The following is a 25,034-nucleotide window of genomic DNA, read 5'->3' as shown; positions in this document are numbered from 1 at the left end:
GCATCCTAGAACCTTCCACATCACATACTCAGATGTTGAAAAGGTAGCAAAGTGTTGAGGCATCCTCTTTCAGAATTCCAACAGATAAGGACCAAGACATCAAAGAGAGATACAAACAGATTAAGGCCAGGAATGAAAGGCTGAAAGCCCAGACCTATGCAAAATACCTGAAAATGACCCCTACCAATCAAACAAGGCTCATGTCAGACTATGATGTCAAAGAGGGGAAGATGCAAATGAAATTCATCAAGCTGACCACTTAGTAGCCAAGGACAATAATAGATTTTAAAAGAGTAGATTTTGAAGTACTGGCAAGGAATATTCATCACATTGACCAGATTGAGCTGCATAAACAAACAGGTGAGATGATTTATTCTACACTAACAGGGAAAGCCATAGCAACCCACCAACTGCAGAACTCTTTAAATAATATGTCAACTCAGTTTCAGTTGGAGAAGGCCTCTTCATAGGCCAAAGATACAAGTATCAAGTACTTAGAGGACTTAGTGATAGGTTTGGGACATGATCCCAAGGACGTGAAAGCAACAGAGAAGCTGATTGAAAAGAAGAATGATGACATTGCTGCACTGAAGAAGTAGCTTAGAATTCCTCAGCTACATCAACCTCAAACAATAGAAGTCCTAGAAGCACAAAAAGGACATGAAGAGCTTATGGACCTAGTCCTAAAGCTAAATGATTAGCTTAAAGAAATAGAGAAAGAGTTGGACATTTTGATTTAGTCCAAGAAAAGTGGCCTGGCAACAACTTCCACAACTGCAATTCCCACAGTGACAACAACAGTTCCTTCCACATTGGCAGCATCATTGGCACCTAAATCTCCACCTGCCACAGCACTGCCAATTTTAACTGAGTCCACTACAGTAGCAAGCACTTCAACTGAAAAAATAAAAGAACTGGTAAAAGCTATGGAGGAGATGTCCATCAAAGCTACAAAGATTAAAAGATTAAAGGAGAAAGTGGCAAGTTTAGAAACTAACTATAAACTTGCCCAATTTCAACAAAGAGAGGAAACACAGAAAGCCCTAAGGAGGGGTGAGAAAATCAAAGTCCTAGAGAAAGATTTGACACTGTAGAAGCCACTAGGACAGACTAAAGAAATTCTCTAGGCCAATATCATTGACTCTATCAGTGATATTTGGCCATCAATTCAAGTTATATTTGAGAAAACGGAATTGGTGAAGGTAGCCAGCCACTGAGGCTATCCAAAAAATAAGGGAAGAATTAGGATACCAACCAGAGGACGCAAATCGACTCATCCACCTCCTAAACATTAAGAACAAGTATGAGCTCCATGAGCTTGGTGTAGAGGATAGGATTGAAGCCATCCTAGAGATTAAAAAGGTTCTTTCCAAAAGAAACCTTATGCTCAACTTAGAAGAAAAGTGCCACAACATGCAGGTGGCCATTGACAGGTTTATGGCCAAATTTCAAATTTTGAGGGACAAAGGCCTTCCCAGTCCTATGGTCATCAATGATAAACTCATGACCCAATTGGACTATAGTGATAGACTAAGGAGGTTGGCCAAGGAACAAGCCAGCTCTTCAGGCATTAAAGCTTTGCCTACTGGAAAAGTACTGTATGATACATTAGAGAACCTCTTTTTCTTAGAACATGAGGTGAAACATCTGTTTCTCACCAAGCCTAATTTTGCAAAATACACAGAGGAAGACAGAATTTATATAAGAATGTTAAAGGTGAGATTGCCTGAGGCATAATGGTGGGAAAAAGTGACAGATTTAATTTGAAAAGGATTTACAGTGGAAAGTTACCACAATAAATTTGAAGGCAGCCAGGTGAAACAGGTGAAAGACAGATAAGCAGGGTCAAAGAGTAGCAGAGTCAAAGAGTATCAGTGAAAGATCAAAAGTAAAGAAGACTCCAGTGTGGAAATACCACAACTATCAGCTAGCTTCAAGGGCTTAAAACTCAACAGAAACAGCCAGCAACACCACAATAAATGGGACAACAAGAAATAGTTTCACATCTGTCTCTATCTTCATGCATGAAGATATTTTATTTCCTAGATTAAATCTCAAACTGTTATGAGATCTTTTGTAATTATTTTTTGAATAAATACTTCACATTTTGAAGTATGTAGGGGTGGATTCCATGACATTTCTATAAACTTTTTCTCTCAAATCAAATTCTATTGTATCAATGACTGGATTGGCTTGCTGGATCAAGGAATAAAGATTAGATATTTTACAGGATTCTTGTGTAAAGCGAAATACAAATAAGTATTCTCTCATGTTTATTGTTGTTTTTTCTTATGTTTCTTCATAATCTTATTTGTTTCTCTGAAATCTAAATGTATAACATGGAATGATATTTCAAAAATTGCTTAAATGCACTCTATTTTGACTATTTACATTCTAAATGTTTTCTGCTAAACTATCTTAGTTAGGGAATTATTAACTGCTCCTTAGCTTCCATAGTTTCTCCCCTGATCTATAAAAAAGTATTCTTAATTGCCCTTTGTTCATGATCACCCTCTATTCTCGATTCTGATCCCGGTCCAAGGATTCTTCATTTCCCTTTCACCCTAGTTAGAATCATTTCATCCATTAGACCTAAAGATTTGCCTTTTGCTTTGCTAGCTTGCCCTGTGAACATTCCCTTTAATGATCTGGTCTAGTTATGCTATCCATTGATTGACTCCATAGCCCAATGGCTTGAAGACCTAGCTCTATCTAGCTACTCTAAGAATTCCACCATCCAATCTTCAATCTAAAATCAAAACCCCACGCACACTAGAACTAGCCTAAAATCTCATAAAACAAAGTTAAATTATAAAGAGAGAGCCCTCTCTGGACTTAGGTTGGCTAGAACCTAAGCCTAAAAGATTGGTTTGTGGTTACCTCAGATGATTCCTTCTTCTGATAACTTCTAGGGAAAACTTCTGAGTGATAACAGAAACCACAATGATCAAAGAATTGAACAATACTTCTGGAAGGATTAGACTCACTTTTCATGAAATTAGGTCCATTCAGAGAGCTTAAGTTCTACCAATGTGTCTCCAAGTGTTGTAGTGGCTACAAAAACCCTCCAAAATTTTGGCTCGCATGCAAAAATTTTGGAGCCTACCTTGCATCCTGTGATCGATCATCCTTGGTCACTTGTTGGTGAGATGATGATTTCAATCTCCCCTCCTTGATCTTAAGAGTTTTCCGTGTTCTTATCTTTATGCAACATGTGTCATCTTTGTCCATAGGGGTTGTTGTTTGTCATGCAAAGGGAATGTTGCTTTCCTTCAAGGGAAAGCATGTGCGCATGAGTGGTTGTCATCACATAGACATTTTTCAAACTCACTTCATGCACTCTTGTCATGAAGGTTGTTGCATTAAGAAAAGTATGTCTTATACATTCTGGATGGTCTATGTTGTGTCACTAAGTGTCCGTGTATGATCACAGTCGAGTCCGATCACTATTTACATCTGTGTCATTGGTATCACACTTAGCCATTTCCCAAGAAACCTAGCCTCTTTTAGCTTCCTGGAACTTTTCACTTTTCTTCTATAACCATCAAGCTTCCTCCCTTGGCTGTTGAAACCCCATAGTCCACAGAGACCCCAGCTAGCACTACTCTCTATAAATGCGCAAAGAACTCAAGCAACCAACATTGCTCTCTAGAAATGTGCAAAGCAGTCCAACTTCCCTCCATTCAGAAACTACGTAAAGGTATCCTCCCAGGACCCCCATCCCACATAAGTGTCCTGTGCCTCAAAACTACACAGTGTTATCTAAGATGTCCTATCAGACTTGGATGTATAAACTGCATAGATGGGCCTCCCATGGCCTCACCCCGACAGCAGTCACTTCCCGATGAAACCACGTCGATCCATCGCCCAATGACTATAGGAAAATCTGACATGTTGAGATCACTCCCAAGGATTTCAAGAGAAGGACCAAGAGACCAAGTAATGGAAGAGATTAGGACTACATCAAAACTCCTTCGGATGCATGATCATCTTAAGGGTAAGTATGGTAAGTGAAGAACACCTTCAAAATACACCTCTTAGTTGAGTTTGTAGGACTGCTTGTCATTTTCATATCTTCTTGTCCTCAGTAATATGCATGTGAACAGACGTGAAAAGTAATTTTATGTGCTTCTTCTACATGTCCTGCTTCCTTTTCACTTGTTTGACCAATTTTCGTGTTCGGCATGTTGATTTACATGTCATACTTGTGACCTCGTTCTGGTGATGTTGAAGGTTGTGTTTGATTTGTGTTTTCTATGTAAACATCTATCACACTCACACGATTTTGTAAGTACTATCGCAGAAATGTCGTCACGGTCGCTCGAATGTCTATCCGAAGTGTCGCACTTGTCTCTCTTACCATTAGATAGTCTCGCAGCCAGTCAGACTGAGCATATGTTGTCTTGTTTGTTTGAGATGTCTTGTTTCCAAGTCATTTTGAGTGTGCATCTAGAAGTTCATGTATTCACGACTTCACTCGCTCACACAATTAGTAATTTTGTTGAAACTCTGTCGACCAGATCACCCTCCAAGAGCTGGACCTCGGCTGAGCTGCACTGCATAGTCTTAGCCCTTAGTGATCATGTACATTGGCCCAAAATTGCGCAGAGCTTGAGGCTTCCTCTCAGGTAGTTTGCATTGCACAATCCTAGAATAACCTGACTGACTATCACCCAGAACAATGTAGAAGTTTCTTAGCAAGTCATCTCAATCTGCATTGCCGTAAGAAAATCTATCGAGCTTCCCACTGGTCAACTAGAGAGTTTGACCTGGCAGTGACCCTGGTCTTCACTCCTCTAAAAAATTATGTAAAAGTTGTCAAAATTCCTGCCTTCACTAAATGAATAAATTTCCCAAACATGCAGGATAGGCACCCTCTACTTGTCACTGCACTATCCTCGAAATTTTCCCAGTTCTGTTAACTAGTCTACTTCTCCTCTTGAAAACTGCGCAATTTTCATGGGGTGTCCTCCAGCTACCCAACACCCCATTCAACCATGAAATTGCATAGATATTTCCTATAGGACAGCCTCCTAGTTCTTTTCATTTTTGTCCAGCAATCTCCTGCAGCCCACTGCCATCCTCCCCAGAGAATCTGCGCAGTTTTCACTACCAGTGTCCTCCGTGCTCCCTACACTTCCTTCCTAGAAAATTTGCACAGTTCTACCCTCCAACTGAGCCAGATCTCACAGGTGGTCACTATTATTGTGAACTTCTAATCCCAGCCTCCCAGTGACCTCTACGTAATTTTGCTTGACACTACCCTGGAGCTCGCATCCTAACCTGAAATGTGCTCTACGCAATTTCAAAGCCTTGTCCTCTCTCCCAGTCACTTGAACTCGAAAAAGAAGGATGATGCATCATGGAAGACTAGAATATTTCTGGATTTGAAGTCATCTCATGATGAGTGACTATAGATACAAGTACATGGATGATACATGGCACGATGATGAACGAGATGAACAAGGAGTGCATGCTAAAAGACTTGCTCATGGTTGGACGAACACATGAAGCATACCGAGTAGCAAGTGAAGGAGACACATGCGCATGTGTGCAACATCAAGTGAACACCAAGACCATTGAATAATTCACACACCTTGCCATATAGAGGTGAAGCTATGATACACCAAGAGCACACTCTTCACTCAGCAACATTGCAGCTTGACATGGAAACCACCATCAACATGAACATACCAGCTGATAAGCCCCAAAAATGGGTAACTTGTTGGGCTCATTTTTCCTATTATTCTCCATTAATCCACCATTCTTCATAGTTTATGCATGCTTTTGAGTATATTTATGTTAATTGAATGAATCATAATAGTCACTTGACCATGAAGTCTAATACATGCTTATTGCAGATTTTTGGACATCTTTTGGACCAAGGTCAAGCATTTATGAGCCAGTTGACAGCCAAATACGAGGGAACAAGGCTAAGGATTTGTAGGAAGGGAGTTTCCACTAAATGGCCCCTTCCTCGAGTTCTCCACCATCAACTCGGGGTTCAGCAGCCCACCGAAGATGATTCCCAAGGGTAGCCGAGCAGCTTTTGTGAAGTGGCTGATTACTTGCAGTTTTGAGTAGCCAAGCCCCTTGAGTTAAGGAGGGCTGTTGGAGGTCCTTGTGGTGAAAATTAGGAAGGCTTCCAGCCTTCGTGGTTTAGCTCTTGAACAATTGTATTTTCGCACTAGTGCTACTCTGCCTTTCAGCTCATTTTCGAGCTTTTGTTGTAAACCTTTTTGTGACATGGTTATTTTTTTGAGTAATGGAGATCAGTTTCACTTTGCATCAACTCTGAGCTTCTTTTAGGAGGCTATAGCTCTTGGGGTTGGGCCCAACCCAAGTGCCAGTACCTTCTCTTGTGTACTTTTATGTGTTTTTGTTGCATTTCTAGAATAGTTTCTGCTACTTAGATTAACATATTGCTTTGTTATTTAGGTTGCTTTTGATGATTGAAATAGATTTCCATGCTTCAAGTTGTTTTGATAGTTTGGTAAAGGAAAATACCTTCAAAAAGGCCACCAATAAATCCTTGATCTCATCTCTCCCTCCTTGGGACCATGAGCTGAGACGAAGGTGTTAGCCTCCTGCTGCAGCAGGTTAATCATCTTTCATGATTGACAGTTTTACATGCCAAATATGTCGTACTATCCATGCTGCAATGCTCCATATTTGCTACAGATGGCCAAAGAAGTGACCATAGGAGTATGCTAGTCTAAATGCCACTGCTGTGTTCCAATTTTGATAAGCGGTCCATTTTTCGGTTTAAGGCAGTTTTTCAGTTGGAGGTACTCAGGCAGGAGTACACTAACCTCTCTCTTCTTCTCATCACCCTTATTATATAAACTCCCTATTAGTTTTCCCTTCCCCTATTAAAATCATGTATATAAATCCCCCTATGTAAATACCCCTCCCTGGCATTATAGCCATAATTCTACCAAGTCAGGGAAATCTCAGTCCATTTGGGACTGTTTTTAGCCCATCCGCGTCATTGAGGAACTAGTTTGACATCTGGTCAGCTCGTAACCTCCCCCTTAACCCTAAAAAACCCCCAAAAAACCCATATTCCGCCCCTAAACCAAAGTTTTATGCATAAATATTAACCCGCGCCTATAAAAACCCATATAAACCCGTTTTCCTATGTTTCAACCCATCCACCGCGCGTATTTAAAAGGGAATATTCTTGCAAATATTCCCACCCGTTAACCCGCCGTCCCTTCGCATCTGCCGCCAGCCATCCGATCCATAACCCCGCAGATCGACGGTGGGCGGGCATCTCCATTCCCGACACGCCCGGCCTTTAACGTCCGCGAGTTTGGCGGTTTTGCTGCCGTACCCCCGCCACACGTTAGGCGCTGAGCTGTGGCGGAGCCCCTCCCTCCGAAACCACCATCCCCGAAAAGCGATGCGCCACATATCGCTTACCGCCCTGCCTAGTGACGTCATACCCCACGTCACCCCCTGCGCAGTCACATGCCCACGTCACCCCTGTCCAGTCACCCGATGAGTCACCTGCCTGCGTAGCCTCCTGCCACGTGTCCCTGCCACATCATCGTCCGTACGTGATGACGTCATGCTGATGTCATCCCGCCACGTCCCCCTGCTGACGTCACCCGCCGTCCAATGCTGACATCATGTTGATGTCATCAGCACGTTTTTTGGCGCAGAGGCACAAAAGTCGCACTTCGGAGCCCCGGAATCGAGTTCTGAGGCAGTTTTTGATGAGCGATTTGCGCCTGGCGCGCGCAAATCGCTCATCGTAGGATTTTTTAGGCTGAAATGGAGAATCTTCAGGGAATCTTTAGGGAATCTTCTCACCATGCGGCCTCAGGAAGCCCGAAAAGGCGCAAAAATGATCTGTTTTCTTCACAGAGCATACCAAAATGATCAGAAGACAATTCCATATGATACCGAGGCCGAACAGCGACCATTTACTGGTGATTAGACCCGCAGCACATCAGATCAGCGGTCCAGATTTTGTCAGAGAGTATCAGTGGAAGAAAAGACGCCAGAGAGTATCAGTCATGATTTTTTAGGGGCTCGAGGCACCTGAACATTGATGAAGCCCCCAGAAAGTCAAATCAATAAGCATCAGCCCATCCTTGCCTTCAAATCACCATTAAGGCATTCAAGGCCCCAGGACAGCAAGAAAGCAGAAACCCATACCCATTTATTGCAGAAAACACTGCAGCAAACCACCAAGGACAGCATCATTTATTCAGTTTTGACACATCAAGTAGTCATTTTTTATGACCTAATTAGGTCAAGATGTAATAAAGGAACTCTGCAGAGAGTTTTTGCCCTATATATACCACCCTCTGTATAGTTTTAAGGGTTGGTTAATTGAGATTTTCACTAGAGACTCGCTGTGTATACCTGAACTTTTCTGTAATCAAAGATTGCTTAAAGCTTGGAGAGCAAACTGTCTGTTGCTGATGAATGTTCTAAAGAGTTGAAGATCAAATTCCTGCGCTGCGGTCTGAAGCAATAAGTGTCTCTTATCTCTGTTTATGTGTTTGCCATTATCTAAGTAGCAGAAAAAAGGAATAGCCTAGAATTAGTTTAAACACTCTCTATGCTCAATTTCTACTGTTTCTTCATGTTTTCCTCTAAAAGAATTGGTTATGAACGTTGAATTCCTTCTGGCTCATGTTTACCCCAATTCACCTGTGCTGGCCAATTATCTAGGGATTCTTAACTGCCCCTAGGTAGCGCCCTGTTATTTTCTCTGCTAATTTGTTGGAGAGATTCTTAACTGCCTCTCTTTCTTTAGCATTCACTCCATCCTTTGAACCTGAAAGTTGCTTCTGCTTCAGTTATCTTGCTCCATTTTCCCCTCACTGTTATTAAGGAAAGACGCCAGCAGTTCCCCTCCTCGACTCCACGCCCAATGGTTTGAAACATTCAGACTATACTCTGCCTCTCTACCTGAAAGTGTCAGTTTTCACACCAAAACTCAATCAAAGCCCCTGTGCATCATATCTAGCCTAAAATCACCCTTTTCAACAACGCTAAATCATAAAGAGAGAGCCCTCTCTGACTGTAGGTAGGCTAGGACCTGCAGTCCAAAGTTGGTTTGTGGTTACCTCGGCCGTATCCCTTTAGGAGTCAAAAGGGACAAGCTGAGTGATAACAGAAGGCATACTTGCTGCCACAAAAACACTGTTTTGCCTTTCCATGCAATCGCAAGTGTTAGATTTTTAGTTACGGAAGTTGATACCAGTTATGATGACATGCTTAGATCTATTCTTGCTTGGTTTTCATAGTTGTATTACATGATTTTCTACCAATAAACTTCTGTCCACCATGATTTCTAGTTTTTAGGTCAGAATAGGTCAAAGTAGATAGATCTCTGATGTTTTTAGTCTTTCTTTGATTAGTTTGAAGAAATAGTGTGCAGATCACCTGTAATCCATCCTTGCCTATCCTTCCTTCCTCACACCACCTACTCCAACCCCAAATTCCGGATTCCTTCCCTTCATTCACCACACTCTACCAGTTTGACCTAATTTCTTCATTTTTGTGCAACATTGGTCCCTCCATCCTTGAACAAATCCAACCATCTTCATCACCCCCTAGCCTCATTTACTAGGTCCTAGACCTCTTCACAGCCTCATCCAACCTCCATTTCCACTTTCCCACTAGTTTTCCTCCATCAACCCTCAAAAATCCTCTCTTGGCTCTTCCTGTAGAACATCCTATAGAACATCTTGTAGAACCCCTGTAGACTTCCTGTAGAAGATCACGTGGGAAGTTTCTCGAGATCTGATCACTGTGAAACTCTCTGGAAGGGTGCTAGGGACCCCTTAGGCCCTCTTCTCACCTTCCCAACCTCCTGCAAGTGCCCGCTCCATTTCCTTTCACCAATCAACCTCTGCACAATCAAAAACAGTTAAAGCACATGCATAATAATTCTGCAAAATTACTCGAAAATACAAAAAGATGTTTTTTTCTAGATTTTACTTCAGAAGTAGCTTAGACACATGCATTTTACCTTTCCAAGAGTCAATGGCATCCATTTCAACAGCTTTCATCTCTTTTCTTGCACTAGTAGGGTTAGTCGGTAAAACTAGGGTTTGCATTTCCTTTCAGCTTTTAGTTTCTTTCTGCAAATAGATTAGCCTCCTTAGAGTTAGCTTTCATCCATCACAGTTAAAAGCTTCTTCTAAGAGCTCATAGAAGTTGGCTTAAGCTCCTAGCGGACTTGTGCCAGCTGATCAAGTGACAGCCTATGGCAAGAGCTAGTACTTGTGCATATAGCACCGTCGCTTCCAAGTTTGTTACAAACTACCGGGTTGATAAAAGTAAAGAAGGGAGTCCTAGGAGTTGCAGCATTATTGCTGCAATACTGGAGCCCACCATATTTTTTGCACCGTTGTCGGGGAAGCATCAGAGTATTTGTGATTGCTACTTTTCTTCTATTTTCTACTACAACCTTCTGCTAAGTAGTTTATTTCAGCAAGCATAGAGTAGTTGTTTCATTTCCATTCTGCAATTTCATTTCCGCAAAAGTAGATTAGACATTTCCTGCTTTCCTAGACTAGCATTTCAATTCTGCAAGCGTAGATTAGCATTTCCATTTTGCAATTTCAATTCCACAAGCGTAAATTAGCATTTCAATTCAGCAATTTCAATTCTGCAAGCGTAGCTTAGCATTTCCTTTCTGCAATTTCATTTCAGCAGCATAGATTAGTCCTTTCCTGCTTTCATTTCAATTCTGCATTTTCATTCCAACAAGATAGATTTTAGTTAGTTGCAGTTCAATCCATTTTAGTTTTGCAGGTACAAGTAGAAAAAGAAAAAATCAACCAAAAATATTTCATTTCATGCCTCGTAGGAACAGAGACCATACAGGAAAATTCTTACCCAACACCCCTACCACATCACTGAGTCACCCTTCTCTCTTCTTCAGTGGCAATGTTCGAGAAGAACCTATAGGTGAACCTCCAGAGATATACGAAGACCCTATAACAGAAGAAGAGCAAGAAAACGTTCCTATTGATACCATGGCTAAACATACGAACAATATAGGGAATGAGGAAAGAATAGAAGGTGCCTTTCGCATCCAAGAGACAAATAGGGACACAAAAATGAAAAACATAAGTCCCTCAGCCTTACCTCACTTCCATGGATTGACCACTGAATACCCTGATACCTTCTTGTTTGAGTTTTCTATCCTTTGTCGAACTTATGACTATGTAGAAGACGAGAAAAAGTTGAAACTCTTTCACTCTACCCTCAAGGATGTAGCACTATGCTGGTTCATGGGGTTACCTAGAAACAGTATCACAACTTGGGCTCAAATGCAGCAAGCCTTTAACAAAAAATATCGGGACTACTGTAGGTCAAAGGAAACGAAGGGAGAAATCTTTCAAATGACCATGGGAAGTGATGAGTCTCTGGAAGACTATGAAGAAAGGTTCCAACTCAGTTATAAAAGGGCCAGGTGCACACTTGACCCTGAATCTCTGAAGCTGGTTCTACTTCGAGGAGTCCCTGAAGACCTTCTAGATACCCTCCATTTGCTAGCTGGAGGAGACATATACCAACTACCTTATGAGGACATAAAGACTGTGTTTATAAACCATTCTATGGCAACCTGGAAAAGCGGTAGGGAAATCCACTTTCAACTAGTGCCACTCTCTAAACATGAATTTACAAATCAGATGGAAGACCTTAAAAGTGAGGTGAGACAAACCATTGCCATGCAATTGGATACTTTTCGAGTCCAACAGAAGAAAGAAGAAGCTGAGAGGGCTTTGGCCATATTTTGTCCCAGATGCACAAGGAAGCATCCTAAGAATGAGTGTCCATTGCACTCAGTAGAGGTATGCTTCATTTGTGAGGAAGACCACCCTACAAACCAGTGCCCAACCTTACCCGGACTTAAAGCTGTGTACCAAGGGGCTGAAGGAGCCACTGAACCACTCTACTTCCTCAACCAAAGGAGGCCACATGGATCCAAACCTTACCAGTAGGGGATGCAAGGGACATCCCAATCATATTACAACCCCAACCAATCCACTCCCATACATTCTTGGGGTCCCCCCACTCATCCTTCCTAGTCGACACCCCCTCCTTGGTCATATCCACCTCAATACCATACTCAACCTGTTGCTCATTCGTTTCATTCTCATGTTCAACCACAACCTCAGTGGAATGCACCACAACAGGGGTGGAGGCCCCAGTACAACTCTCCTCCCACCATTTTTCCTCCACCACCTGCTCAACCACAGCCATTACCTCTTGCTCCTCCAAGACAACCCCAGATGCCTGCTCAACCGAACCCGAACCCCAATAACAGACAGGCCCAACAGGTATATACTGGAGAGACAACATGCCCTACCTACGCGGTGGAGATTCAGGAGATCAACCTATGGTCTAGGAAGGTCCTCCTAGATAGCCAACCTCCTCCTAAGGAGGATGAAGTCGAAAAATAGGAAAGTGAACCCAAAACCATTCCACCCTTTCCTGAGAGACTAACTGGATACACGCAACGAAACCCGGAAGAGACTGAAATTCTTGGAGAACATAAATTGCTATGTGTAAAAATACCACTTCTTCAAGCCATCAAAGATGTACCAATCTACAACAAATTGATCAAAGAGAAGTGTATCAAGCACCCAGGCAGGCACAAGAGAGATGCCCCAATTATCAATGTCATAGGACAATTGTTCGATCTAATGTTGGGACAAGTAATCTGTCCAAAATATTTGGACCCTGGGAGTCCTTTAGTGGATGTCCACATCAATGGCACCATAATCCCCCACACCCTGATTGTTCTAGGGGCTGCCATTAATGTGATGACCAGTGACATTATGCTTAAACTTAACCTTCAGGGTTCCCCGAGAAAGACCTCGACAATACTGCAGTTAGCAGACCGCTCCACCGTGACTCCCGAAGGGATTGTGGAAGATGATCTAGTCTCTATTGATTCTTGGGAGTACCCTGTGAACATTTTGGTCCTTCAGCCAAAGGAAAAACTCACTGGATACCCCCTCATTTTGGGAAGGCCTTGGTTAGCTACTGCAGATGCTTACATCAATTGTGGAGCTGGGAGCATGACCATTAAGAATGGGCCAATGCCTAAACAGCTAGTCCTATATCCTCCTGCCCAACCTTTGCTCAAGCATGACTTACCTCTCTGGTTGGAGGAGGAAGATGAGGATGGAGTCTACTATGCACCTGTGTGCACCATGGAAGCCACTAGGGGGGGTCCTCAAACCGAGGATGACCTTACTGAGAATTTAATCCAAAATCCACCTCCTAGTGTGCTACCATTAGAAGAGTTGGTAGGAGACACCCAAGCCAGTGCTTTAGGGGATCTTTGTGTGGCTGATCCGACCTCTTCTCGAGTTAAGAATGTGGAATTTGGCCCTGAAAGAACCTTGAAGATCAACTCGTCCCTATCTCCCTCTCAAGAGAGGGAGTTGTGTAGCTTTTTGAACCGCTATTTGGATGCTTTTTCTTGGAGTTACAAGGGGATGAAGGGAGTCCACCCTTCAGTCTGTACCCATCACATTTACATCAAAGAGGATTGTAAACCAGTCAGGTAGCCTCATAAGAGAATGAATCCAGCCCTCAAGGACATTGTTAAAGAAGAACTACAAAAGTTATTGGACGCAGGATTCATCTACCCCATCTCGGACAGCGAGTGGGTTTCTCCTCTGGCGATTGTGCCCAAGAAAAATGGGAAATGGAGAATCTATGTAGATTGTCAAGAACTTAACAAATCCACAAAGAAGGACCATTTCCCTTTGCCTTTCATAGATCAAGTGTTAGATGGGCTAGTAGGGAAGAAGTTCTTTTCTTTCCTAGATGGGTTTAGCGGGTATAATCAGATCCAAATCAGCCCGGAAGACCAAGATAAGACCACTTTCACTTGTCCATGTGGTACCTTTGCCTACCGGGTCCTCCCCTTTGGGTTATGCAACACTCCTGCCACTTTCCAGAGAGAAATACTAAGCATATTCGCTGAGTTGGTTCATGATTCGGTGGAAATCTACATGGATGACTTTAATCCTTATGGGTCCAACTTCCAAGAAGCATTGACTAACCTAGGAAAAGTTTTAACCAAGTGTGTTGAAATGAACCTGTCCCTCAGTCCTAAAAAATGTGAGTTCCTGATGACTGAAGGGACCGTGCTAGGTCATACAATTTCTCAGCAAGGCTTACAAGTGGATCCCAACAAGATTGCTATCATCCAAAGGGTTCCACCTCCTCAAAAGGTAAGGGATGTTCAGAGTTTTTTAGGCTTAGCGGGATATTATAGAAGGTTCATTAAAGATTTCAGTAAGCTAGCCTCTCCATTGTTTGGTCTTTTGGGGAAAGATGTTGAGTTTATGTGGACTGACAATTGTCAAGAGGCTCTGGATGTGTTGAAGGATAAGCTGGTAACTGCCCCAATCTTGAGAGGTCCAAACTGGACCCTACCTTTCCACATTCACACAGATGCCTCGAACAAAGCCATAGGAGCAGCCTTAGGACAAGTTGAAGAGAAGCTACCATATGCCATATATTTTTTCAGTAAAAACTTGTCCAAGGCAGAATTAAACTATACTGTAACCGAGAAAGAGCTCCTAGCTGTAGTCCATTCCCTAAACAAGTTCAGACACTACATCACTGGTTATCAAACATTCATACACACTGATCATGCTACAATTAGGTATTTGATGAATAAACCTGATGTAAATGCTCGTATAGTTAGATGGTTACTTTTATTGCAACAATTTGATTTGACCATTGTTGACAAGCCAGGTAAGGAAAATGTTGTTGCTGATTTTTTATCTAGAATAGATTTGCCTGCAGGAGAAGAAGGGGTGGTGGATGATCAACTGCCAGATGAACACTTGTTTGCTATTTCAGTACTCTAGCCATGGTTTGCTGATATAGAAAATTACTTGGTTTCAGCACAATTCCCGCCACACCTATCCTCAAAAGAGAAGAGCAAGATCGTGAGGAAAAGCGCCCCATTCACTTGGATTGGGGGCAACCTGTTCAAACTTGGCCCAGATCAGATTTTGAGGCATTGTGTTAGGGAGGAGGAAGTTTTTGACATCCTCTTGACCTGTCATGATGGACCCTGTGGAGGCCACTTTGCAGCAAAGAGAACCGCTTTCAAAATTCTACAGGCAGGCTACTATTGGCCCACTCTTCATCAAGATGTCAGAAGATACATCAGCCAATGTGACCGATGTCAAAGGATGGGGAAACTGACTCCAAGGGATGAAATGCTCCTCCAACCTCAGGTTTCTTTCAATCCATTTGAGAAGTGGGGCATGGACTTTGTAGGTCCTATCAACCCTCCTTCAAGACAAAAGTCTTACATCATTGTGTGAACAGACTACCTAAAAAAGTGGGAAGAAACAAAGGCAATCAAGGCAGCAATAGAAGAAAATGTGGTTGAGTTTTTGAGGGAAAATATCTTCTATAAATTTGGCTACCCAAGAGAATTAGTCGCAGATCAAGGAAGCCAATTTACCTCTACCCTGATTGAAGACCTGCTTTCTCATCACAAGATTAAGCACAGAAATTCCACCCCTTATCATCTGCAAGCAAATGGGCAGGTGGAAGTCACTAACAGGGCTTTGGAAGAGATCTTTACTAAAGTGATGAGCAGCAGCAGAAAGGATTGGGCAGATCACTTGGTTGAGGCCACCTGGGCCTACAACACTACTTGGAAAACTACAACAATTTTCACACCTTATGAGCTAGTCTATGGGAAGAAGGCTTTGTTGTCCATAGAATTTGAATACAACACATTGAGATTGGCAGCTCAGCTAGACCTAGATCTCAGCCATGCGCAACAGGAAAGACTACTTCAACTGAATGGACTAGATGAACAAAGAATGCAGGCCCTCCTCCACTTAGAGGTAGTCCAACTTCAAAGAAAAATATGGCATGACCAACACCTTAAACAGAATTAATTTTAGCCAGGAGATTGGGCATTGTTATATGATTCAAAATACAAGGATTTCAAAGGGAAGCTGAGGACAAGATGGCTGGGACCATATACAGTGGAGAAATGTAATGACAATGGTTCAGTCCTTATCAGGACCATTGATGAAGAAGCCATCCCCATGCTCGTCAATGGGCATCGTTTGAAGATCTACAGGAAGCCCCTTTCTAAGCAAGAGTTCATTGAAACTCTGGATAAATCAGTGCTGGTAGTGGAGCAGGTCCCTGTCTCTACCCCATCCACATTCTAAGCACCGATTAAAAAAAAAAAAATAAGATCCTTGGGTGAAAACCTCTTAGAGGTGCTCAGGGCAAATAGTGAGGGTGAAAACCTCTTGGAGGCGCCCCAACTGTCTCTCAAAAAAAAAAAAAACACAGAAAAATCAACCTGACTTCTGTTGAAAAATTTGCAGGTTGCAAGAAGGACATTGTAGGTTAGGAGGATCGCACAAAACAAGGATAGAGGTCGGCACCAGGCTACAAGCATCCCTCACAAACAATTCCTCCATGACCACTCCCCTTTCCTAAGATTTGATCTCATTCAGGCCAAGATTTCACCTTCTACAGGAAGTTTTGTGTCTTCTGTAAGAAGATCCTATAGAAACCACAGACAAGCAAAATTGATCTCAGAAGAGAATTTGAAGGTTGGGAATCTGCCTATGAGACCTGCCAAAACCCCTATTTCCGTCCATCACCATATGTCACCCTTTTTCATCTCTTTACACCTCTGTTTCACTCATCCTGTTATTTGTTCCTGCACAATGACAAAAAAAAAACCTTATTTTCTTCATACTGCCAGCAAGAACTTCTAGTGACAAATCAAGCAGTAGTGTCTCGCTCACCATACCTGTCAATCTCCATCTGGATGCCTCATCAGCCGAACCCCTCCTCAGCAGTATAGCCCTGCTCATTCTAGCATTGCATTCCAGGAGGAGAAGCAGCTACAGGACATCCTACAGGAATCCTGTAGTAGCTGATCCCTCTGGAAGACATACTCTGGAGACAGGGACAACCAAAAATGACAAAGGAGACATGCAAAGGGCTCTCCTTAAACGTGAAAATATCAGCAGCAGCTGTTGTTGGGAAAAGTATCCAATACGGAATGACCCTATCCCACTCTAAGGGTGATAGTACCTCAGCAACAATCAAAGCAAAGCTATTCGAGATTACTTCTTTATGAGATGTAAAAGAGGGGAGAAAGAGATCCACTAACCGTTATCTTCCGATAATGATTGATCCAATCTTCTCTCTTTGCTGCTTGCTCCCAGCTCCTTGCTCTTTCACTGGCCCAGCTACACCAAGATCCTGCAAAATGAAAAGAGAGGGAAACTACAAGAAGCATACATTCATAATTGATTCAAGGATTAGAATAAATCAAATATACAAGTATCAATACGCCATTGAGACACATGCATATAGAAGAACCTCAAATGCTTTATTAATGGAAGAAGTAAAGTTCTGAGAGTGTTACAACCATAAGAGGTCCAATCCAGCAACACCTCCCAGTAGAAAGAAATCTCCTCTTCACCTCCTTCAAGAAAATCACCCAATAGTTCTATACTCAAACCAACAGCACTTCCTTACATTCACAAGATTCCAGCCTCCCTAGACCTCATGAGAGAGCTCTATATATAGGAGTTTTGGAGAAAGGATGAGTCAGCTTGAGGCTGGCATGAAGCTGACTAGTGTCCTCTCCCACTTCAGTTATTCTTCAGTTCTTGAGTCCACTTGGAGTTTCTTGCTTCCACTTGGAGATCTAGATCCTCTTACTCATCACAAGGCGAATTCCTTGATCCAAGTGTCATTTTGGAAGCTTCCTGGGCATTGACACCTTGAGGAATGACTGTGCCACTTGGCCAATCTCGCCCAGCGCAGGTAGCCTTCATTACTGTTGACATTCAGCGCAGGTACAGAGTGGAGCAGTTGACATTCAGCACAGATGCTCAGTGGAGCAGTTGACATGATCCAGAATTAGCTTGTTTTTGAGTGTTTTCAGGTGGAGAACTGATATTTAGTGCTGTGGTTTGCTGACTTTGTTCCTCTAGGGGTAGGAACAACATGTTTAGGGACTTTGGATCCCTCAGATTATTGACATTTCATGCTTCATGCTGTAAGGCACAAAAATGTCTATAACAGTTGCCCCCTAAAGTATGAGGTCGTTTATCGGGTGAAATGCTTTATCAGGAGGATCCGAAGTTCATTCAATCGCTGAGAGATGACCTGTAATAAAATACAATACAATACATTATTTTTCATTCTGCTTTCATGATCTAGCTGAGGCAGGCATTCCCATGCTCAGCTTTATAAATTCATTTTGGTACATATAACAGACGATCGTCTGATGATAGGCTGATAATTCTCTGCTGAAATTACCATCCTTTGAGTAGGATGATCATCTGCTGCACTGATGTACATATCAAATGTCTTTATATTTCCTGAATATATATCGCAGCCCAGATGGATGAAACTAGATCCGGGGTCTTCAAACTCGTTCAATCTTCACTCTAAGTACAAGTCGATCCATGTGAGAATTGCGCTGAAGTCGAACATGGAAAGACATCGCTTGATTACCGGTCAATAATGTAAACCGTTAACAAGCGCGAGAGGAATCACCGATAATGATAATGACCCTCAAGGTACTGCAGTACAATTCACGTGGTGTGAATAAAGGACTTGGCGTCGAACACCACGCAAAATCTTCTGGTCAAAGGTCATTGATGTATACCTGTCGCCGGAAGTGAGAAACTTGCCATTGAGGTATGCAAGCTTCAAAGTACTGAGGGGGGTGTTCTTAGATCAACTTCTTGGATAATGAGCTGAAGTCGACAAGAAGTGATCCGTCAAAGGAGGGCCTTAATGAATCCCACATCAGTGACACGGAACGGAGCTAATGATTTTAGTGGAGGTGAAAATAATCTGTGAAATATGATTCAGGGTGGCAATCATGGGTGGATGAAGGATAATGTATGGCATTGGATGGGACACGGTTGACTCTTTCTGAACAACATCTCTTGAACATATAACGACACTGATGTGATGGATCGGTAGCATTACCCCAAATGTTGATGGTTTGGCGAAGACCATGGTGATGAGACCGGTGAATGAAACAACCCAACCCGATGTGATACGGAGGACAAAGTGTCATGTTCAAGAGCGACTTGCTACCATTAAAGCTTTGAGGTTCTCCCAATTTTTCCCCAGTCATTTCTGACTAGTACCTCTTTATTTTTGTCAAGCTTGAGGAGGATAACATATGCTTGTTCTATAACCTGCCCTTCGGGCAAGCCCATCGCTATGTTTTAACGAGCCTAGCGATAGGGAAACTCGTTCTCGTCTAAAGACAAGTTTGTTGCTATTTAATCATTTTAACGAGTCTAACGACAAGGAAAACTCGGTCCTTCTCATTTTTAGAGAGTCTGAAAAGGTACAGAAAGTCAACTCCAAAATTCCTTTTTCGTCATCTAATCCCTTAAGTCCGAAAAAGTATGAAACAATACAGAAGGGATGAGTTTTCGATAACTTTAACGAGCCGAATAAAACAAGCGCTCGACCTTTTTGTGCAATAATCCCTCGGGTCCAAAAAGATTAAAATCTACGGGAGGGATAGCTCCTCTGGTCACTTTAACGAGCTGGAAGGCCAAAACTCGGCAAACTTTTCATATTTTATGAGTCAGGAGAAAAGAGCTCAAAGAAGACTCGTCTTTTGAGGAACGAGTGATAAACAGGGATAGCAGCAGATTCCAGGTACAGGTTGGAATTTTCCAATCACGGCAGTGTCACAAGGATGGCTAGGTGAAATCACTCTTCGCAGCTGTTCCTCAAAATGGGTAAACAATCATATGGAGGTGAACGATTGGCCAAATGGAATGGAGGTGGTGGGTGCAAAACACGACCAAGGCTTTTTAAGGCTAATAAATTTACGATCACAATGGTTATTTACCGACATAGGTTCATTTTTTAATGAGCTTAAACTCTGGAGGAAACTTTTGCTCACACTTTTCTATTTTTTAACGAGCATAAATTCCACGGTAAAACTGCTCGATCTTATGTTTATTTTTTAACGAGCATGAACTATGTACTAAAACTGCTCGGATCTCGCTTTTCTATTTTTTAACGAGCATAAATTCCGCGGTAAAACTGCTCGATTATATGGTCAAATTTTGATTTTTTACCATTACTAGCTTTTCTCTTTTCAAGTATAGTACTGCATTTTCAATTGCTGCAACAAACTTTGTTAGAAATGGATAATATTCGCATAAAAATGAGATTATAACCCTAATATTTCACTTTGAACTACGTAAAAAGCCATTAAAAGGTGTTTTTACCTCTCATTTACCATTTCATTGGCATTTGGTTTGTTGGAGCTCTGGAGGTGCCTCTTCCCGCTTGATTTTCACCAGCTGATTCCGGGAGATTCTGCGGACGATTTTCGGTGCCGTCTGGACCAGGTAGGAGCTAAACCCTAGCTCTTTCTTTTCATGGTTTCATTTTCCAGTTTTAGGCCTGTTTTTCAGTGTTTCTGAGCCCCAGGGGTTTTGCAAAATCGCCCTAACTTCAGCGCAGGTTCCCCTTTCGAAACCTGCGCTGAATGTCAAGCTACCTTAAGGCAGCCTGACCTTCAGCGCAGGAGGGACACCTTCTGCCTGCATTGGGCTCAGAAAACTGAGTTTTCAGGTCGTTTTTTTTTTATGATTTTTCGCCAGTTTTTCATCAAAATCAGGAACTTACTCCTTCTCTTTGTTTGATTTGCAGGGAACTTTGAACAAAATGTCCCTTACATGGCGAGAACGAGAACATGAAGAGGAGGACATGATTGCCCTCCATGACCCTGTCACGGTGAACGCGTTGCGGAACTGTGGCCTGCTAAAGTTTTTCCGTATCTCTAGCATGAGAGCACAGATTACTTTGCTGCAGTATATGCTTGATGCTTGGGATCCTGTTAACCAAGTATTCCAGATTAGGGGAAAGTCCATCCCCTTGACCATAGAGGACATGTACTTCTTGACTGGGTTGTCAAGGCGAGGTGCCCCCATTTCCTTATCAGGTACGGCCCGGGGGACCGATTCCACCAGAGATTATGTCCGTCAGTATTGCAGGGAAGGTTCTCAGCCGAGCAGAGACGGAAAGATTGTTATCCATGAGATTACTGACAGGTCTCTCAGGTCCATTCTGTATACCATTGGTAGGATGGCGAGTAGCGCAGCTTTACATGTTGCCGACAGATCTTATATGCAGCACGCCTTGGAGTGTCTCCAACTGAAAGTATTCAACTGGTGTGATGCAGTACTTGTTCAGATGAAAAGTCAATTGACCAAGGTAAAGGACGGGAAGCTGAAGAACTTTGGATTTGGTTCTATTCTGACTGCCTTTGCCTTGGAGAAAATCCCACTGATGCAGCCTCAGTACATCATACTTGACTTGCCTTCTTCGACCGAGCCACGCATGCAGAGGTGGGTTGATCACATGTCTAGACATGCTGGTCAACCTCAGATTACTTTTACTGAAGCCTTCTTCAGGTGGTTCGAGCGCCAGGAGATGGTCTTCTCCGAGTATCCATATGTGGGTATGGATTTCCAAGGTGATCCGGATTTGGTGTTACCGGATGGCGAACAGTGGGGCGCTATTGGTAAGCTCTTTGACCATATTACTATTTACTGTTCTTATTTATAATGTTGCTGTGCTTTATTCTATCAAGACTTTTAATCATACTCTTGGGTGCATGCAGATGTTGGTCCTGTTCGTCCAGCAGTTCGTCCGAGACCGCCAGTTGCTGCCCCGGCAGTGGAGCCTACTGGGAGAGCTATTCTTCGCGATCTTGACGATACCGAGACCCTTACAGCTATGCAGGAGCAGGTTGAGAGCCTTACTCGCGGTCTTCCGGATGTACAGATTGACGAGTTACCTTTACAGTTGCAGCAACATACTATCGGCGTGCCTAGACGATGGACTCGTCTCTTGCGCATGATTGCACAGGCCGTGACGTACTATCATGAGCACCACTAGGCTAGGGTGCCCCCTAGCATCTTTTTGAGTTTTTAGGTCATATGACCAATTTTGTCTTGGTTACAGAACATTATGTATGAACTATATAAACAGCTTATATATATTTTGATTTTCGAGTTTTATTCTGGTTGATTTATGTGATTGATATGTACAATCGTTGATGATTTGTCCTTTTTATAAATGTTGCAAATGTCTATCTAACACATAGTTTGCTAATGAGTCAGTTAATGTGTTTAAGTTTCTTGAAATATGTTGATATTGAATTGAATCAAATCGTCTTTCCAAGATCGTAACCCTTAGGAACATGCGATAAATAGCTGGATTGCGAACAGAATATATACCATTGAGTTATAGTATTACGAGCTGTGAGTGTAGCCTGACAATTAGTCGGCGTATGCCACGTGTGATGGCATCAGAGAGTAGTTCTATCAACGCGCTATACTTAGCGATGTTATTCGTTGATTGCCCAATACATACACCTCTGAAACTTACTAACTCGCCGCTTGGATCAAAAATGGCCCAGGCTGCGGAAGATAAGTTCCGCGAACTACGACTCGCCCCGTCGGCATATCCAACACATGTCTCCAAAAAGTTCGACATCTGCAACAAATGTAAAAGGTGGATCACTCAACCAGAACAAATACTTTAGCGAAAACAAAATACAACAAAAGCATGCAGGTTACTATTTAAGCATAGTAATGCTTGAGGTACAACCCGTTGCGGGGCTGCGCCAGTGGAATTCCATCGTAATCCATTAACTCGTAGGCTCCTTTTGCTAACACTCTTTTAACAATATAGGGGCCCATCCATAAGGACTTGAATTTACCTGCTCCCAATTTATCGGATTCTTGGTCATAAAGCAAGACCAAATCACCTTCTGAGAAGACACGAGGTTTGACATTTTTGTCGAACTGAGCCTTGACTCGTTTCTTATGGGCCTCGTTAGCCAAAGCGGCATCACGACGGGTTTCATCCAATTGGATTAATTCCAAGAAACGAGCTTCTTCCTCTGAAGTTCCGGGGAGGAGATCGATTGCGAGTTTAAGCGACGAAATTTCGCACTGGATTGGTAAGACTGCTTCCAGGCCATACACCAGTTGAAAAGGTGTGAACCCGGTCGCATTCTTTACCGACGTTCGGTAAGCCCACAAGGCTGAGTACAGGATTAGGTGCCATCTTCTTTTATGAACCCTGATCATCCTTTGCAACATATGCTTCAGGACCTTGTTGATTGCCTCAACTTGTCCGTTGGCTTGCGGATTATATGGGGTAGAGCTGTCGTGAGATAGCCCTAGCTTGGCAGCTAATTCGACCATCATGTGATTGCGAAAATGCGACCCATGATCTGTAACTATAGCCTGTGGTACGCCGAACCTGGCGACTACATGATTGAAAAAGAAAAGGGCAGCTGTTTCACCAGTGTTATCCAATGTAGGCATCGCCTCGGCCCATTTGGTAAAATAGTCAACAGCGACTATAATATACCCATGCCCCCCGGTCGAGGTGGGGTTTTATTGCATGAAATCGATGCCCCACTTGGCGAAGGGCCCAACAGCAAATATTGGTTGTAAAGGTGCGGGTGGTCGTCTGGTTTTGCTATCAAAAATTTGACAAGCATGGCAACTTCTGACTGTGGTTATGCAATCTTTGAACATAGTTGGCCAGAAGTATCCTGCTCGTAAGATATTTTGTGCTTTTGCAAATCCAGATTGATGCCCCCCACATGCGCCTGAATGGCACTCATTCAGGGCTTTTTCGGCCTCCTCATTAGTAAGGCACCTCCTTAGAACTGTATCGACACCACGACGGTAAAGTGTATCACCGACGATCATGTAGTCTTTTGCTTGGTATCATATACGTTTTTGTTCAGAGCGAGAGGTGTTAGGCCTGAATTTTTGGGTTTGGAGATAAACTATGATATCTCCATACCACTCATCGCTTACAGATATCAGAAACAAACTTTCGTCCTCGATTGACTCTTCCGATGTTTCATCGTTGGACGACGATGGGAGATCGCATAATAATTCTGCGAAAACTAGAGCTTTCTTTGATTTGGATTTCACAAATTCCAGATCAAACTCTTGAAGGATCGCTATCCATTTTGAATATTTGCCCCCCAGCAACTGTCGCGACAGTATATAAGTCATGGGGTTGCAATCTGACAAGATGGTAGTTTTCCAAAAGAGGACATAATGTCGAAACCTTTGAATCGCTTGAACAGCTGCAAGCGCTAGTTTTTCAACATAAGAATATTTACTTTCTGTATCGTTTAAGTTTTTACTTAAATAATAGATAGGATGTTCAATTCCATCGAATTCTTGAACTAAAACCATTGCAATGGTCGTATCTGCTGCAGCCAGATACAGGTTAAAATCTCTTTGATAATCTGGGGCGTACGTTAATGATGCTTTTACTAGACAATTTTTCAGAGCATCAAAGGAAGCTTGCGCCACCTGGTCCCAGACAAAAGGTACATCCTTTTTCAAAAGACGAGTATAACCCTTAGCAAGTTCTGCGTAATTTGGAATGAACCTTCTCAGAAAGTTTGCTTTCCCTTGGAGTTTCTGAATCTGAAGCAAATTTGAAGGTGGAGGCAAATTAATGATTGCCTGAACCTTACAGGGGTCGAGACGAATCCCATCCTTAGAGACTACAAAGCCAAGTAAACGACCAGAACCGACGCAAAACACACATTTGTGCGGATTGAGTCTTATCTTGTAGTGTCGGAAACGTAGAAATATCGCTCTTAAATACCGCGGATGATCAGTCCGCTTTCGCGAATGAGCCGGAAGATCGTCGAGATAAGGTTGAACAATGTTCTTGATGTCATGGAAGGCATAATTCATTTCCCTCTGAAACGTCGCCCCTGCGTTCTTTAAACCAAAGGGTAATTTTCGATAAGCGAATGTGCCCCACGGACAAATAAATGCAGTCTTTGACTGGTCCTGTGGGCGGATATTAATTTGATTATACCCGGAAAATCCATCCATAAATGAAAAGATTTCACATCCGGCGCATTCATCAATTATCTGGTCGATGAAGGGTGTAGGGTAGTTGTCCTTCGGACAAGCTTG

This window comes from Pinus tabuliformis, chromosome 1_2 (assembly GCF_031772625.1).
Source record: "Pinus tabuliformis cultivar Carrire ecotype Pingquan chromosome 1_2, CPIR1, whole genome shotgun sequence".
Lineage (NCBI taxonomy): Eukaryota > Viridiplantae > Streptophyta > Pinopsida > Pinales > Pinaceae > Pinus > Pinus tabuliformis.
The sequence above is the reverse complement of the archived record's forward strand: the minus strand, read 5'-3'. Positions refer to the sequence as shown.